At 39.2% G+C, this 16,905-nt stretch overlaps 1 protein-coding gene across 2 annotated transcripts in view; it reads left to right on the top strand.

Annotated features, from left to right (window-relative positions):
• Nucleotides 1–1,900: 1,900 nt before the first annotated feature.
• Nucleotides 1,901–16,905, top strand: part of tspan4a (tetraspanin 4a) — a 132,426-nt gene continuing 117,421 nt past the window's right edge. Inside the window, exon 1 of one of the 2 annotated variants that reach the window (XM_034881376.1) lies at nucleotides 1,901–2,040. The gene's annotated coding sequence lies outside the window, so the exon portion shown is untranslated. The remainder of the gene's footprint in view (nucleotides 2,041–16,905) is intronic. The other variant, XM_034881386.1, reaches the window with a different exon arrangement.

Below are 16,905 nucleotides of genomic sequence, written 5' to 3'. Positions count from 1 at the left end.
TTGGCTGCTTAGAAATTAAGTGTTAACGAGCAGTTGGACAGGTGTACCTAATAAAGTGGCCGGTGAGTGTATATTGACGGTCTATGGTAGTGACACCCATAGACACGGTGACACCCATAGACCGTTAATATATACATTATATTACCGTCTATGGTGACACCCCGTAGCTAGCAAGTTAAATAACTAGCATTTTCTGCAACCATTGAAAGCATTGAAAGGTGCAACGTTAGCAAACAAGCTGTTAACTAACTATCCAAGAAGCTACCAAACAAGTTAGATAATGTCATAACCGCTAACATAGAGGGTTCATGAAGACATCTTTTGTTGTGACTAATTTGTTAAGGACACAGTAAACCATTTAGAGAATAAAATGCCCTTGCCCCTTGTCTAATTTGCTATTGGAGTTGCACAACTAACCTGAAGTTATTGAAGTGATTCAAACTTTTTCCTCTCCCCCACCCGGCACTGTCTCTCTTAACAATGCAGCTCCCACCAACTTTGATTCAGACTGATTACCAACAAGGCTGCTGGATGGATTGCTGTGAAAACTGGGTGCACTGCAGACGTTCCTGGTCCCTAGAGAATGCATCCCTACTGGCTTTGGTGATCCTCTGACCTTTCCTCTAGGCCACTAGCAGGTCAAAGCTTATTCAGAGTTGAAGGGCCTGTATTGGTGGTTCCAGGGGTCCCCAACAAAAAGGGGAATCAATTATTTTCCCTATAAATCCATCTACTGTGAATGGAAAAGTTTGGTTACCCCTGGCATAGAGTACTTAGCCACTCTACAGTATCATATATAAACTGGGGGATAATAACTCCCTTTTAATGTATCATGATGGCTTCTTTGTGACACCTTAAAAGTTAATGGTTAGGCTATTCCTTCCGTTTTTCTGTAGGACTTTGGGGGCTCTGTTATTGACATTAAACCCTTTGAGTGTGACAAGAAATCCATACTTAATTAGATCAACTGCATGCAGAGGCTCTGGTTTAGGGGCCCCTGGGCCTGGGCCAGCCAATGCAACAGCCTCACAGACCTGCTACCAGAAACAAAGACAAGAACTTTGTTCTTTAGGCTGTATCCTATAACAAACAATGTGTAAAAGTTAAGAAAACAAGTAATTGACAATACAAACACAAATATGTAAAAACATTGACAAATGTCCAGTACATTTTCTTCCACAAACCAGTACCAAGAGGAGATGACTGTCTTCCATTCCAAACTCAGGAATATGGTCAAACACAATAATGCTAAAAAGGGCTCACCTATTTATTCATTATTATTCACATTAAAGTTGAATCTAAGTGACAAAGACAGATTAACATAGGTCCCATGACTTAATGATGAACAGATTACTTTTGATCAGTTTAACGAAAAATAATTTGGTAACACTTCACTTGAAAGTATTTACATACGAGTGACCTGTGACACTGTCATGAACACATGACACTGTCATGTCAAATGAACCTTAACCCTGACTTTTCATGACAAAACCTAATGACACTTACTAAAAGAAGCGTTATGTCATAAGCGTTTTTGACTTTTTTATAACATTTTCATGACAATGTCATGTCACTCTTATGTAGATACCTGTAATCAATTATTTGCCTGTTAACCATCAATGGCCAGATCCAGATGGCTTGTGTATTCATCAGATTTTGTTTTTAAATCGCCCACTGAATCAGAGCAAATTAGCCGGTAAATTACTTTTGTAAATTGTCAGTGAGTCTGCCAACAACTCCACAAAGGATATGTATCCAGTGCAATTCCTTTACTCACCACTAGATGTCGGCCTTTTGCTGTTTTAGCTGACCATTGACAGTCACATGTGCATCCATGTTGAGAGAGGAAGAGAGAAAGAGAGAGAGAGGGAGAAAGAGAGAGAGAGGGAGAAAGAGAGAGAGAGGGAGAAAGAGAGAGAGAGGGAGAAAGCAAGAAGGAGTCTGTGGAGAGGAACAACTTGGAAAGTTTTATCACACACTGAGTAAAGAAGAGGGACAGCTGGGAGAGAGAGAGAGTAGAGAGTGAGATAAGTCAGAGTGGTAAGTCATTTTCACATTTCTCTTACTATTCAAATGAGATGTATCAACTCACTCTTATTCCTGACTTCTCCTCTTTTATTCTTCCTATCTTTAACTCTGTATGTCTAGCTCCAACACAGATGTCAGTGACCTTGTTTTAGAGATTTAACTTTGATAAATAGGGAGCTTTTGCTGGCGGGGTTTGATCAATTAGAAGGGATAAACTAAATCTTGGTCCCATTTATCTTGCGTGAATTGGTTAATGACTGTTGTTTACTAAAGAGTAGGATTACATTAATCATACTTGAGCTCAGTCAGAAAGAAAATGCTCTTTTACACTGGCTAGTATGTTTTCTAAGTTGTTGTTTAGACAATCAGTGGCACAATGATTGTGGAAATGTGGTGATGTGTGAGAATAACGCTCTCTGATTGGATGAGAAATGTTTCCCTGAACCTCGATGAAAGACAGAAATAAACTTGTGGAGAAGAACAACATTTCAGAACACCAACCATTCCTCAAGCTATTCCCTCCCTCTTTTTTTTTCTTCTGGTGGGGTTAGAGGAATTTAAGGCCTCACTGACTTCTCATAGCCGGCTGGCAGAAGTGCCGTACAATGTGCCCTTATGTTAGGTTAGCATAGATCTGACATTTTTTCAGATGAAGCTGCTTCGTATTACATGTGGCACATACATTTTTAATCACGGCAGACAGGCTGTATTAAAGGGGAGATCTATCTTCAGGATAGTTCAATCAGAAGTTTTTTTGTGTTTTGTGTTTTCTGCTGTATATTTCTTATTGTTGCATAAGTGGGATTTGTTTTTCTAGCTGAGAAATTGTCATGGTGGTGCCTTTTGTTCGAAGGTCTTTGCATTCTGATCTATTGTGGTTTCTGTCAGCGCACATGAAATGGCATCTCTCACTCTATGCCAAAACATTTCTGCATGTACTGTGCCCTCATTGATTTAAATATGATGAACTAAATATTAGAAACACCCGTAAATATAACACTATTCCAGAGCAGCACAAACTCCAACTTAAAAACATAATAACTTTCATGATGGTACAATTCATTGCATGTATGTTGTAGACTGTGTTAGTTTAGTGTGTGTCAAGTAAAACATCGAACAACTGCTGGTTACAGCCTCATAAATATGAAGATTTGCGTTTTTGCATTGCGTCTCATAATTAGTCAAATACGTTTGTAATTTAGGCCATTAGTCAAACAAGAATACAACCATTAATAAGAGCTTTATTAGAGGTACAGTGACTCATAATTAAGGTTAAACAAATCCAACTTTTTTAATTTCACACCAACGTTATCTGCTGATACTAATTACCAGTCCAATACCATTGCCCTTTTTCATAGGTAGAAAAATATACCTCACTGTTTGGAACTGATTAACAAATAAGACAAGATGAAGCATCAGGGATGTATGTGGCACTTTAAATGAAGCAGAATGAATGTGACTTACAACTGAATTCCTGAATTTCATCATGACTATTACATACATATAGATTGGCATTGTAAGGTAAGGATCCGGAGGATTGGAGCATCCCTACTTGGATTGGCCATTTCTCATTCATTTTCACACTCTTAATGAATTATCAATTAATGCCAATCAAACGTTGCCTACAGCTTGTAAAATGTGGCAAAAAACAGAGAAATCCTGAGCACAAACGATTGATGAATCATTATAAAACTATTGAAGGGCACATTTTCCCCTTTTACATAAGCTCAGCCCATGTTCTATCTAAATAACCTAATGAAATACTGCTGGGGAAATGTCCCACACTGTCCTTCTCACAGGGACAGTCAGACTGCCTTGACACATTCCAGGATGAGCAGACAGAGCCAGTAAAGAGAAGGAGGCAGCTTCCTTTTCCCATGTAATCCCACATATCACCTGCTCCTGCATGGCTGAACCAATGACTCTGGCAGCTGCCCATTATTAACACTTAGCCTGCAATCACTGGCCAAGACCAAAGCTGCTGCTGATACACAGTTTTCAATCTGTGTTTAGTGCATGTGGCAATCTACGGTAGCTATTTTGATGGAAGCAGTGAAAACGTTTGGGAGAGGAGGTGTTGAGGGTTTTCTTTAATCGTTACAGCTGGTGGTGTTTGTCCAACTAGAGCTCTGTGGCCGAATTGTGGGCTTGTATAGGTGTGGCAACTCTGTGGATAATTTCCCTGAACACTGGCTCTACTGAAGGAGGATAAAACAAGGCTGCATTGTACTGACGCCTGCAGGTGTGCGTGTGTGTGTGTGTGTGTGTGTGTGTGTGTGTGTGTGTGTGTGTGGAGTGCTCTGCTCTAAATTCACTCACCCAATTTTTCCTCAGTGTGTTCCTTACAGTTTTCTTTGCCAGATTTCAGCCAATCCCCTCCCTTTGTTCTCTCAGTATATTTCATGCCTGTCACTTTCCCTTAGTCCTGCCAGAAGGAGAATGAGAATATAGTTAACATATGCAAGTTTCTGATTCTGATCTTAGCTCCTGCACTGGTAAAAGGAATTGCATGAGCATATAGATGAAAAATACATAGGAGGGAAATCAGGACTGAGGTGATTCAGAATGGATGTCCAGTTTTAGCTTGTGTACAGTGCACAGTGAGAGGTAATGCCAAAACAAAATGTCAGGCAAAGAAAAAACCTGCAACACTACAGACCATCAACTTAAAGTACACTCTAACCAGAAGATGTAAGATACTAAAAGGTATGGCTAGGCCAATATAAATGAATTATTTGGCAGAATATTAGTTAGGATCTTGTGAGATTAAACTTTAATGGGTCTGCTGGGTCATACTAGGGGACATAAATACATAACAGTACAATATTAGATCAATTTCAATTTAAACTAATGTACACAGTTATTTTATATGTTTAAAGGTATTAAAGGTAGGAGAGAAAATATGTCCAAATGATATTTGCAAATGAAAATGCATTTGGTTTTAATACTACCACCCAGAGCTGTAGTCAGGAGTCCCACTGATCAAACAGCAGAAATCCTGTAAAATGTGACAAGTATAGCTGCATAAGTGCAAAGGAAGCAGGCTCCGCCAAAGACAACGTATATTATACAATGTTCATTTTCTCTTAACAATAAATAAATACTCAAAAATATCTTTTGGCTGTTGTTCCTTGACTGTGACGTTTGAGCTTCAGTGTAAAGAATGATTTACGTGCTGAGTTTGACAGTAGAAGGCTGCTTTGAAGTTCATTGGCTGAAGGAGGACATTTTCTCTGTGCTCACCTAAATCTCAGTTTACAGTGACGTGTGTATGCACAAGCAGGATTTGTGACATCACAGCTAGACTGAAAGCCAATCATGGTCCAGTATGGAACTTACTGTACACAAGTGTGATGTGTGAGGTCGTTGGTTCAATCCCCGGACCGATGTAAATCTGGGTGGGGGAGGGGAAAGAGAAGCACATGGCCCTCCATCATGACCACCACTGAGGTGCCTTTGAGCAAGGCTCTTAACCCCAACCGCTCCGGTGGAGCTGCTCAGTGGCAGCGGATGGGTGTAACTGGTAAAACGGGATCAGGGCGTTACTGCAAAACAGAGGCTTCCTCTTAGTAAAACTCTCCTGAATGAAGGTAAAGAAATATGAATAAATAAAAAAGTGTGATGTGATTTGAGCACTGGAGGCTTGAAACACCGAGTGGGCTTTAAAAGGAGATACTTGCTTGCTGTGTCCAGCAGTTCAACTTTTCAAATGAATAAGGTAAATGTAATTTCCAGAATGTTAGTTAGTTAAACTTTTTGAAGAAAAAAACGATTAGATACAGATTACTTTTAAAAGCAGAGCATTTTTTAAAAGGTGGTGTAGACAATAATGACTAGCCTCACAATTTCCCCACCCAATTTCTTTACCAAATTCAAAAGACACACAATAAACCTCCACATCCCTCAGAATATGTCCCTTAACGTCCTGAAAGCTCTGACTCGGCTGTTAACTACATAACAATTGTATCAACTTTAAGCAGTATAGAATGACAGTCTGGGAAAAAAAACTGATTCGCTTAGTGGCTGCAAATAAATGTAGATACCAATTTCATTTTGGCCCGTTAATGAAGCTTATCTCTCTAAAGACTGGAAACACGAGGAATCAGGCTCTGTCCACTGGTAACAATCCACCAGCACCTCTAATGCTCACTCATTTACATGTTATGTTGTTGTTTGTTTAATCCTTAAAACAACTAAAGTGTAAGAAAAGACAAAATGGGGTTAACAAGGTTTAGAGGGGACACTTCCTTTGATAGTGAAGTGCCACTTCAACTTAAATACATTTAATCCTTATTTATTCTCTACGTAATAAACATAGTTCTCCTTGCCTATGTATTGCCTTGATATTTTTAAATCTATACTTTTAAACATATTATATATGCGAAATGTATATTTTCCTAAAGGCTGCCTTCAACAATGAGAGAGAGAGATAAAGGCAGAGTGTGTTTGACAGCCAAGTCAAAGTGACAATAATAGGCACCTAACTCCAAAGACATGATGTTATACACACACACACACACACACACACACACACACACACACACACACACACACACACACACACACACACACACACACACACACACACACACACACTTGTCTTCTCAGGATGTGAGGCACCAGCATGGCTTCTTGCATTTTGAAGGGTTTATATTGTGCCCTGTGTTCCTCTTTGTTGAGAGCTCTGCTGTAATGTTAGTGCACAGTGAAAACCACAAGCCATAACCACTACTCTTTCACTGAGCTCACGCCCAGTTTAACACAGAAAAAAATACAACACAGGTTTTTTTTCTCCTCCTCACTACATTTCTTGATGTTTCTTCCCCTCCTGTCTGCTATAATTTACTCCTCCTGGTTGACATAACCAAGATGTACATTCTATTTAATGTTTGGTTTAGATTCTATAGTTTTCATTGTAGGTGGTAAAAATAGCATCAGGCAATTTTATACTGTGGCTGGTTCTTTTTAGCCTTCTTGGTGGTGCAACGGCAGACTAATCTTTACATGACATGTCATTTTGCATTGCATGGGGAATTCTTTAAACATGTAGACATCCCACAAAGCCATAATATTTCCGTACATTTCTGTTAGTTTCTGTAAGTTATCTTTGCTTTCCTGTGCTTGACTTTCTCACAAAGCTTTCTCTCTACACGCACTGTTTCTTGATATGTTTCATATTTTGACTTAGTTCTCTCTAAGCAGCCGAAGTAAGATCTTGTCTTTCATTAACACTTGTTTCTCGCAGCCAGTCATAGCCGGTTTTGCTAATCTTAAAAGATTTAGTCTAACTTTATAGAGGCTGGCTCCCTGGATCATCCTATTGCCTCAGAGTAAAAATCAATTTTCATGACTTTAAAATGAAGAGCATTTGTCTATTAGAGTTGAAGTACAATTCCTTTGGAAACTTTCTAAACCCCATGATGTCCTGTAGTGTGCCTCCCAGAATTCAAAGTAAACTGATTTGTTGTTCTTAACCACCATAGGAATACCTCATAAGGAAAAATTTAACAACTTTAATTCTATTCTTTTTCCCCCCCATTTCTTTGAAATGATCCCATTTAGACACAGCCAATTTGTGGCTGGTTTTATAGCTTTGGCTCTTCTTTGTATTTGTTTTTTAGTCACATCTGGATTTTTTTTTCTTTTCAAAATATGTGTTTCCCCAGCTCAGTGGGGAGCCTCTGTGAACAGCTATCTTCAAGTCACTACAGAGACTTGGAATGGGATTTATTGATGCTTGTTTTTATTTTGGGTTATTTGGCTCAGCCACCCAATCACTCACACATTCTAGTACTGAAGCTACTCTATTTGGTATTAAGACTTGTTCACGTTCACTTTTTAAATGGAAAGCTGTCCTACACAATCAGTTTGTTATTCCAAGTTTGCTTTCAGTATATCTTTGATCTGATGTAGTGGTCTCAGGCAGCGGATTGGAATCATTTTAATGGTGTCCTGAATAGGGGACTCTTTTTATCAGGCAAACATGATTGGAAACACATTCTCTCTCTTTGTATTTATACAAAAAAAAGTCATGAGTCATATTAGAAGAAATAAAGCAATCAGACATCGTACCTATGCAGGCCCTATTTTCTTGGTTGATTGTTCCAAGGGGGTAAGCCTCTCCTCTCTAAGCGAAGCTCCTATGGCGCCATTTTAATGCTACACCCACCGTAAGCATTCCATTGACTTCCATTCACTTTTGCGCCACTTTGACAGCGAAGAACTTTACATCTGAAGCATTTAAAGACTCTATCTGTCCGTCGTTTTTTTTCTAGAGAGACACGACAATGTGTAAAAGGCTCCATTACCTTGTAGCTCACATTATGGCTGCGTAGCAGATGTTTTTGTAAAAATAGGCAAACAATTGTGTCATTACAACGCAACTTGTTGTTACACAATAGAAGAATCGCCGTATAGTAAAGGGTAAGCTTGCAGACAGTCTGGACTTACATTAGCTGTTTAGGTTTAATTACTAACGTTAACTAGCATGTTAGTGAGCACTAATTATCCTGTGCCTATGTTATCTCCTAACATATACCTACCTCTCCGTCTCTGCTAATTAGGAATGATTGAGATTTCTCTGGCACAGCTACCAGAAGACTTACAACTTTTAGACACGTTGCTCACGTCACATTTACGTCGTCAAGCTCAGTTGGAGGCTGCCCAGTAACGCCTAGCTATCACCGTAAAAGTGCTTCTAATATCCTTTACTGGTCTCTGTCCGGAACAATGCGATCTGTTGGTCCATTTCTTTAACTGTCTATTGGTTGTTTGGAAGACTTGCACAAAGAAGAAACTATGTAGTTTTTGTTTCGTAATGCCACCTGCTGTGCTCTTTACAATTTTTGTTTCTAAGGTTTTGTTCTAACCGACTCGTCCTGTCAACCATTGGACCATGCATTTTGTGTCTTATTTTAAAGCATGTCCAGACAAGTCACACAAGTTGACAAGATAATTCAACTTGTCTTGAATCTAAAAAAACAATTAATCAAATTGGGTGCACCCAAATATGAATTAAAGTGTTTGGACAACCATTGCCTCAAAACATGTCAGCTTTTCATATTTAATTCATCGACAAATGTTAACTAAAACTAACAGACAAACAATTATGGGTTAGTGTGTGCAGATCACAAAGAAATATGTCCTAATTAATTCTATTTCAGGTGAAGTTAGGTGGGTTGCATCTTTCAGAAGTTGTCAGTGAAGAAAACAAGCATTGTAAGCTGAACGTCTACTGTCAGAACTGCTTTATTGTGTCCTGATTAGTAAGACAATCCTTATTGTGAAAACCCCTTGAGAGCATAGTATGGCATCGTTTTAGCATTTTATTTTTATTACTGCTTTGAGCAGTAGAAGCAGCAGTAGTACTCATTAATGGATTTTCTTAGACATATTTTGTTTTTGGATGGCAGTGTCACGAACGCTGACTAGAATATATTGTTTTCATGCCAATTTTACATGATTCATCTAATTATGTCCCCAATCAACGTGACAATGTCACACGTCATTAGACACACACACACACACACACACACGCACACGCACACACACACACACACACACACACACACACACACACACACAAACACACACACACCCCACCACCACCAAATGTTGTCTTTTTTGGAATACTTTAAATTAGAGTCACTTACACACACAGGAGGAAAGTGATGGAGGACAAAATGCCTAAATTTGCTCTCGTTTGTTGTGTTCCTATCTAGGCCTGCAATATAATTAACATTCACAGGCTGCCACTCCATAGTCCACAGTGACTTGTTCTCATTGAGAAGTTCACAAGGTACTTCTTTACTGCTACAGCCTGCGGATTAGTTGCCATGGAGACAAAGCTGTCGGAAGTCAGGAGGAATACGTTACCCAACACTTGTGTTTGCTTTCTCCGATGGAGGATACGTTATGGAAAAGTTTGAAGAGATTTGTTGACAGAGGCTCGGTAGCTCTCAGGGACTCAGTGTGTTGGAAAAACCTTGACGTGTCTTTTTCCTCTTCCTGCCCATCCACCTCTTGCTCCCTGGGCTTATTCATGAAGTTGACTTTATATATGTTTTGTCCAGACTTGGGAGTATCACTTTTTACATCAAATTTGTGGTGATTCATTTACAAAAGCCAAATGGAGAGTTTAAAAACCAACTGTGGGAAAACCATGGACCTTTCATTAATAACCTGATAATTTATTCATAAATTAGTCATTCAGACGCTCATCAGAGTGTAAACATGTGTGTTTACCTGATGAGCAGGTGGCACCTTGTACGGCAGCCTTGGCCACAGTGTGTGAATGGTGAATGGTTCCTGTACTGTGTAAAAGCGCTTTGAGTAGTCGTTAAGACTAGAAAAGCGCTATAAGAATTTACATTTACTACTAGACTATTTTTTAAATGCTGCGTTGTTACTCGTTACAACCAATCACAGTGAATTTGGTGCAAATTTGACCAATAACCAGAGTTTCCCATGACTTTAACCAATCCCAGCAATCTAACGTGCCAGACTTTGTATCAGTATGTGACTCTGAGAGCCAATAATCAAGCGGGAGTGAGATGCAATACACGTGCGTTGCCAAATTCATTTCCTTGTACGCTGTATGTACGCTGTAACTTTTTTTCACTCTTAAAGTGCCCATAATATGAAAACACTTTTTTTGTGATTTGGAAGTTTAGTTTGTGTCTCTGGTGCTTCCACACACTTACAAACTTGGAAAAAAACTATCTGCGCTGTTTTGAGTGAGATGCAGTTTCTGAATGTCCTCTGCCTTCAGTCTCTGGGTGAGCTGTTCAAAATCTGCACAGCTTTCTACATAACTAGCCAAGACAAGGTGGCTAACATCCTGTTTTTTTACAACAGGATGTTAGCCACCTCGTCTCAATATAGATATAGATATAAAAGACAAACACAGACAGTTTTTTTTTCATTATCATGATTTGTAGGCCTACACAGGAGAGCACACATCCAATCAACCTCCTTTAAAGAAAATGATCCTGTTCAGTGAAACATCTTCGGAAAACATTTTAATCGTTTAATGATCAAAAACTTTTCTCTCTGTGAGCAAATGATACTACGCAACGCTGGCCGCTGTTGACCAGCTGACCCATGTTGGATCAGGACAGATCAGTTGCTTCCTCAAGGGAGGTATAAGTCAGAACAAAGTGAGACATACATTAAATAAGATTCCAGCTTCCCATCTGTACCGTTATTATAGATCCTATATTCTAGTAGTGAATATACTACTAGAGTAATAATAATCAAGTAATAATACTGTTGACATTAATTAATAATGTAGTCAGATTTCAATATCTGCAACATAATACAACTCTTAATTTGAGTATAACATTTTTTTTTCAGGTTTTTCGTTCATTCATGGCCATGACTTATTTCTTGGCGTCTATGTGAAGGACTAGGCCAATGGTGTATTCACATGCTCCTCAGATGGTCCCATTTCTTGCATTGGGAAGCCGTTCTTTCAACTTCGGTGTGTTTGTGATCTTTAAGTCAAAATATGAAAACAAGCTACGCTACAAAGAAATAGGTTGTATCATATTGCTCAGAGTGTTTGAACAGCACGTTGATAGCCCTTTACAGTATTTGAGTGTCAATGAAGAGCAAAGTTGAGCTATGAAGTATGCTGGGGAAAATGTTCATGTTATTCCGACACCACATGAATGCTGCACAAATGCACCATTAATCTCATCGGCTCCAAAATGTAATATTTTCTTCCCAAGCAGCAACCTTGGGTGCAAAAAAACTGCACTTCAATGAGTAGCTGCTGAAGGTGGGCTCCCAAATCCTCGTAGGTCCCCATGTTAAAATGCCCAACTTGACAGTATAAATAAACATGTTTACAGTCTGGTACAAAAAAACAGTGTACCCTTCATGACAAGTCTTGGGGGGGTTCAACAAGTTTAATGAAAATCAGCCCAGTAAGTTTTCCGTTATCTTACTGACAGACAAAGCAACCTTACCTGCTCTGAGGTACTAAGCAGACCAGGCGTCAGCAAAAGCTAATAATCCTTTATCTCCTATACTTTGCTGTTTTCTTCATTTCACTATGAGGATTAAACGTCATCATTTGGGTGGTTGTGTAACGTCACCATAGAAACAGCATTAAATAATCACCCAAGGATAACCACATTGTTTCAAGCCCTAAAACACATAATTTTAGTCTAGGCATTGTTTATCAGAACAGGTTTTTAGCTTGGCAGTTTTGGAACTTTATTCCAGCTCCTCTATTAAACATTACTACAAAAGGGACTCATTAGAAATGCTTTAATGCACCTGTCCTTGTGCTAAACCCATTTTAGCCCTGTCAGTTTTATTACAGAAGTGGCAGAAGGGAACCATAACCCGCAACACTGACCAGACGGTTGCTTGAAAGTCCTTAAATGCTTGCTAACAAAAATGCATGCATGATACATGATGTGATCTTAATCTCAACAGACATTAGAGCTCTGCTCCTCGCAGCTTGTTACGTTGGCTAAGGCCACACTGGGTGCCCTTGGGACTGAGACTGCAGCAAGCTGTACTGTATCTGTGTTTGAAAGACTATTGACAGCCTCAAGAGAAACACAACAGATCAAGGTCCTTGAGGAAAGATAGAGCTCACACACACACACACGGACACGCGTGCATGCACACACACACACACACACACACACACACGCTTGACGTAGCTGGATCCAAGTTGTGTGCTCCGGGGATTTTATCAGTGGTTATCTCTCTGGTGCTCTCTGTTTCCTGGATCAAGCAGGTTTGCCTACACACAGCCACCTGTCCAAACACTCCTCTGATGAGATTACTCACACTGGGATTCCGGCTGTGTTGTTTTGTGCATGCGTTTTGATGTGATACTCTCTTAATGAGGGACGACAGATGTCTCCGTGGGTTTCTGTATGAATGTGGGTCTTACTGAAAAAAATAAAAATGTAAACAATGGATTTATTTGAAATGCAATGCCTGTTAATTACTATGAACTTAGTGAATGAAATTATACAACAGCCACTGGAACAAATAGTATTGATAAGACTGAGTGCATTGTGCACACATTTAACTAAATGAATATGTTCAATCTCCACATAAAGGAACTGACTGCTTCTCATTACGCTTCAAAACCAGCAATCCAAACTTTCTTCGAACTAAAAACAAAATGACATGTCTGCTCATCAAAATACTTTCTGAATATCTTGTGATTGGACATTCAAGTCAAGCATTGTGATTTTAAGCACTTGAGACTCCATTTAAGGCAAGGAAAGTTTATTTCTTCAGCACATTTCAGCAACAAGGCAATTCTTACCCCCAATTTCCACCAGATGCGTAACGTCTGCGGATCTGCTCTGGGACGGCTGAGGAGTCGTTAGGTTTCCATCAAAGTCAATGTGTGTATTTCCACTGACTGCGTAACGACAGCGTCCCGACTCCGTCCCAGCTCCGGCGATCCCCAGCCCTCCAGACCAGATACGCAGAGCTTCTATTTTTGCCAGATGCCGAAGAGCTCCGCAGCAATTCAGCAAATGGCAGATAGGGCAGGACAGTAAGGTGAGCACAGAAACTGAATAATAAAACATCCGGTTAATTTTCGTTTTTAAATGAAAAAACTAAAACTAAAAACAGCCAGTTTCCCAATTACCCTTAGTAAATAGGGAAACAAAAAACGGAAAACAACCCGTTTTTCGTTTTTTGTTTTTATATAAAAAAACGGAAAATGAAAAACAATCTTATTATCCGATTGTCTTTGATGCTTTTATAGATTAAAATCGGAAAATAAAATACGGGTGTATACGTCTCATTTCTCAATTTTAAAATGTTTTTTTCAGATCTCGCAAAACAAATACGCAACCAGGCCTGTGAACACAAGCTGAAAACAACCGACTTCTTTTACGGAGCCCCCATAAGATCCTGAAAGAGAAAAATAAATAAACGGTGTGCACGGTTTTACAATCTGTGGGGATGGATTGTCAATTTGCATCATTGTGGACAGATTGGTAAACTATACACACCGTAGTTTATTTATTATCTTTCCCTGAGCTTCAGGACAATGACCACAAGAGGGAGTTAAACCTCTTTTTAACATTAGAAAACTGATACGGATATCAAATATACAGTGATTTTGAGTTTTGAGTGATTTAAGTTTTTCTCCATTATTTTACTCCTTTCTCTTTCTCCCGGTCTTTGTTATATTTCTTCCCGTATTTTCGCCCACATTTATTCCTCCAAAAACTCTCCTACAGTCTATTCACCATCAGTCGCTACTCGCACATTTTCCTAACCAGAAAAAAAAACGATTGCCCTTCTCTGCCTCTGATTGGCTAGTACTCGTTGCCATTTGGGTCAGAGCCAATAAAAACCAGGAAGTGGGCGGAAAAAAACTCTGCTGTCTCCAGTGTGTATGGAAAAGGGGAGGGACCGAGGGAACAAACTCCTACCTTTAAATAACATATAGAAAATATCTGCTTGACAAATGATTATGGAGCTGAGAACAAGCCCAAATAAGCAACTACACTTTAGTAACAAGCCCAATAAAAACACAATCCCGCGACTACCACTGTGTGAAAAAAACTTAAAATAAAAACAAGCCCAAAGTTGCTTATAATAAGCGCACTTGGCAACACTGCGAACGGCATGGGTGCCCTCTGCTGACCGTCAAACTCGCAGGAGTGACTTCCACGTTACAAAAAAAACCTTGTAAAATTGAGAAATGAGACGTATACACCCGTATTTTGTTTTCCGGTTTTCATCGATAAACGCATGAAATACAATCGAATAACGAGATTGTTTTTCGTATTTTAATGACAAAACAAAAAACGGGTTGTTCTCCGTTTTTTGTTTTCCTATTTACACATAGTAATCGGGAAACTGGCTGTTTTTTGTTTTTGTTTTTTTCATTTCAAAACGAAAATCCATTGGCCGCCAAGTACCGAACCCGTCACGCAGCGGAGCCGATCCGCAGCCGATGATCATCCAGTGGAAGGTGGGGGTAATGCTTACTGTAATATACATATATATTTGTAGTACTATATATATATATAGAATATAAATATAGTAGTACTATATATATATTTGTATTTATTGTAGTACTATATATATAAACAGTTTTTGTAGTACTTGTAGTATTATGATTAATTCAAGTTGCACAATGCAAGACTTAGTTGGCAATTACATTTCAGACATTTCATGCCTTTCAGTGTTGAAAGCGTTTCACAAATCACATATAAAGCATTGATTTGATATACGACTCCGATTCAAAAACATTTGTCTCAGTCTAGGCCCGCAAATCAGATTTCAGAGTGTTGTGTGTGTGGGCTTGTACGGCGTTGAAATGAGACAATCTAATTTGCTTTTTACTCAAACCCATTGGAAACGTTGTCTAAGGGAACACTTAAAGTGATGTTAACCTTCAAAACAGCACAGCTCTTTTAATTTTTCCGGCAAAAAATGTGTGCAAAGGATCATTTCTGTAAAGGATGATTTCAATCAAAAGCAGCTCGATGTGAACAGATTTTCTTTTAAGGAGTTTAATCTGGGAGTGGGTGTCATGTATTTTCTGTTTATATGAGCCTTTTAACTATCTGTCATCACAATGGGTTAGTATGTGTGCCACAGCATGTTACATTGTATGCAACATGTGTGTTTGTGTCTGTAAAATGGAGGAATTTTCAGCAGCCCCCTGCTGCTTCTGTCCCCTCGGCGGGATTTTTCGTCCGTTCATGTGCATAAATACATGTCCACACAGAAAGCATACTGTATATGTCTGTTCTTGGCCAGCGTTTGACTGGCAAGCAGGGTAATAACCTTCCAACTCGGAGGGATAAGCAGGAGAATGCAAATGGAAGCTGTGACACCTACAGTATGCATATATCACGTTTGCAGGTTTTCACGCTGGCTGTGGGTGCAGAGGTGTGCAGAAGGCATCAGATTCAATCATGAAGCCTCTGACACCCCATATGGCACAAATGTTTGATGAATGTGATTTATTATATTATATTAATTACCATTCTGTGCCAGGTTTGACAGATTTCCTCAGATGCGTTAGTCACATGCTGACTAATGCTGCATCTAGATGTTATTTCCTTGTCAGTTTGTGAAACTAAGAGAAATTACACCATGATTAAGTCAGAGATACCGGTTGTTTGCTTTTGTGTGAGTAATTATATCACATGAACTAAGCTAATGAGAGAGCCACAAGGTTTAAATAATGAAAGCCAGTCATCTACAGTTCTTTCTAGTTAACATCTTGGATATGGGAATCAGCCTGCTGCTTATTTGTACACGTGACATGTTGAAGTAATAAACATTAAAGCTGTAGTGCATAGTTTCTGTCTCCCTCCATGAGGATTTCTAAGTAATGACAACAACACTGTCAGCACATCTATGTGACACAAGCCTTCCGTGATCGCTCCCACGCCCTCACCCCTCCTCTACGCAGTTGCTACTGTGCAGGGAGGACACGGAGGATTAAAAAAAAACATAAAGACTCTTCAAAAGAGGTAATTATCTTCACTCAAGCTTCTGCAGGGGAAAGTCACCGGATCTACACAGAGAGATGTGTGGAGTCTTAATTAGCTTGGTAGCAACTCATTTGGCAATAGCTTGAATGAAAGGGACGTTCACTAAAGCCTCAACCTGTTGAACTGGTATGTTGTTTGCCAGAACTACGTTTGTATTTTAATGTATTAATTAACTACAGGCTACCACTGCTGTTTAACACTTAGTTGGCAGTTTGAGTGAAACATTTTGGTGGTAAATTCAGAATTGTCCGCCTTGGTAAGGATGTCCCAAGGGGTATTCAATTAAAATTCAAAGAGCTCCAGTGACTTAAAATTTCTAATATCTTCTAAATTGCGTCTTATAACCTACGTCGATCAAATGAAATGT

This window comes from Etheostoma cragini, chromosome 1 (assembly GCF_013103735.1).
Source record: "Etheostoma cragini isolate CJK2018 chromosome 1, CSU_Ecrag_1.0, whole genome shotgun sequence".
Taxonomy (NCBI): Eukaryota; Metazoa; Chordata; class Actinopteri; order Perciformes; family Percidae; genus Etheostoma; species Etheostoma cragini.
This window is presented reverse-complemented; position numbering and strand designations above follow the sequence as displayed.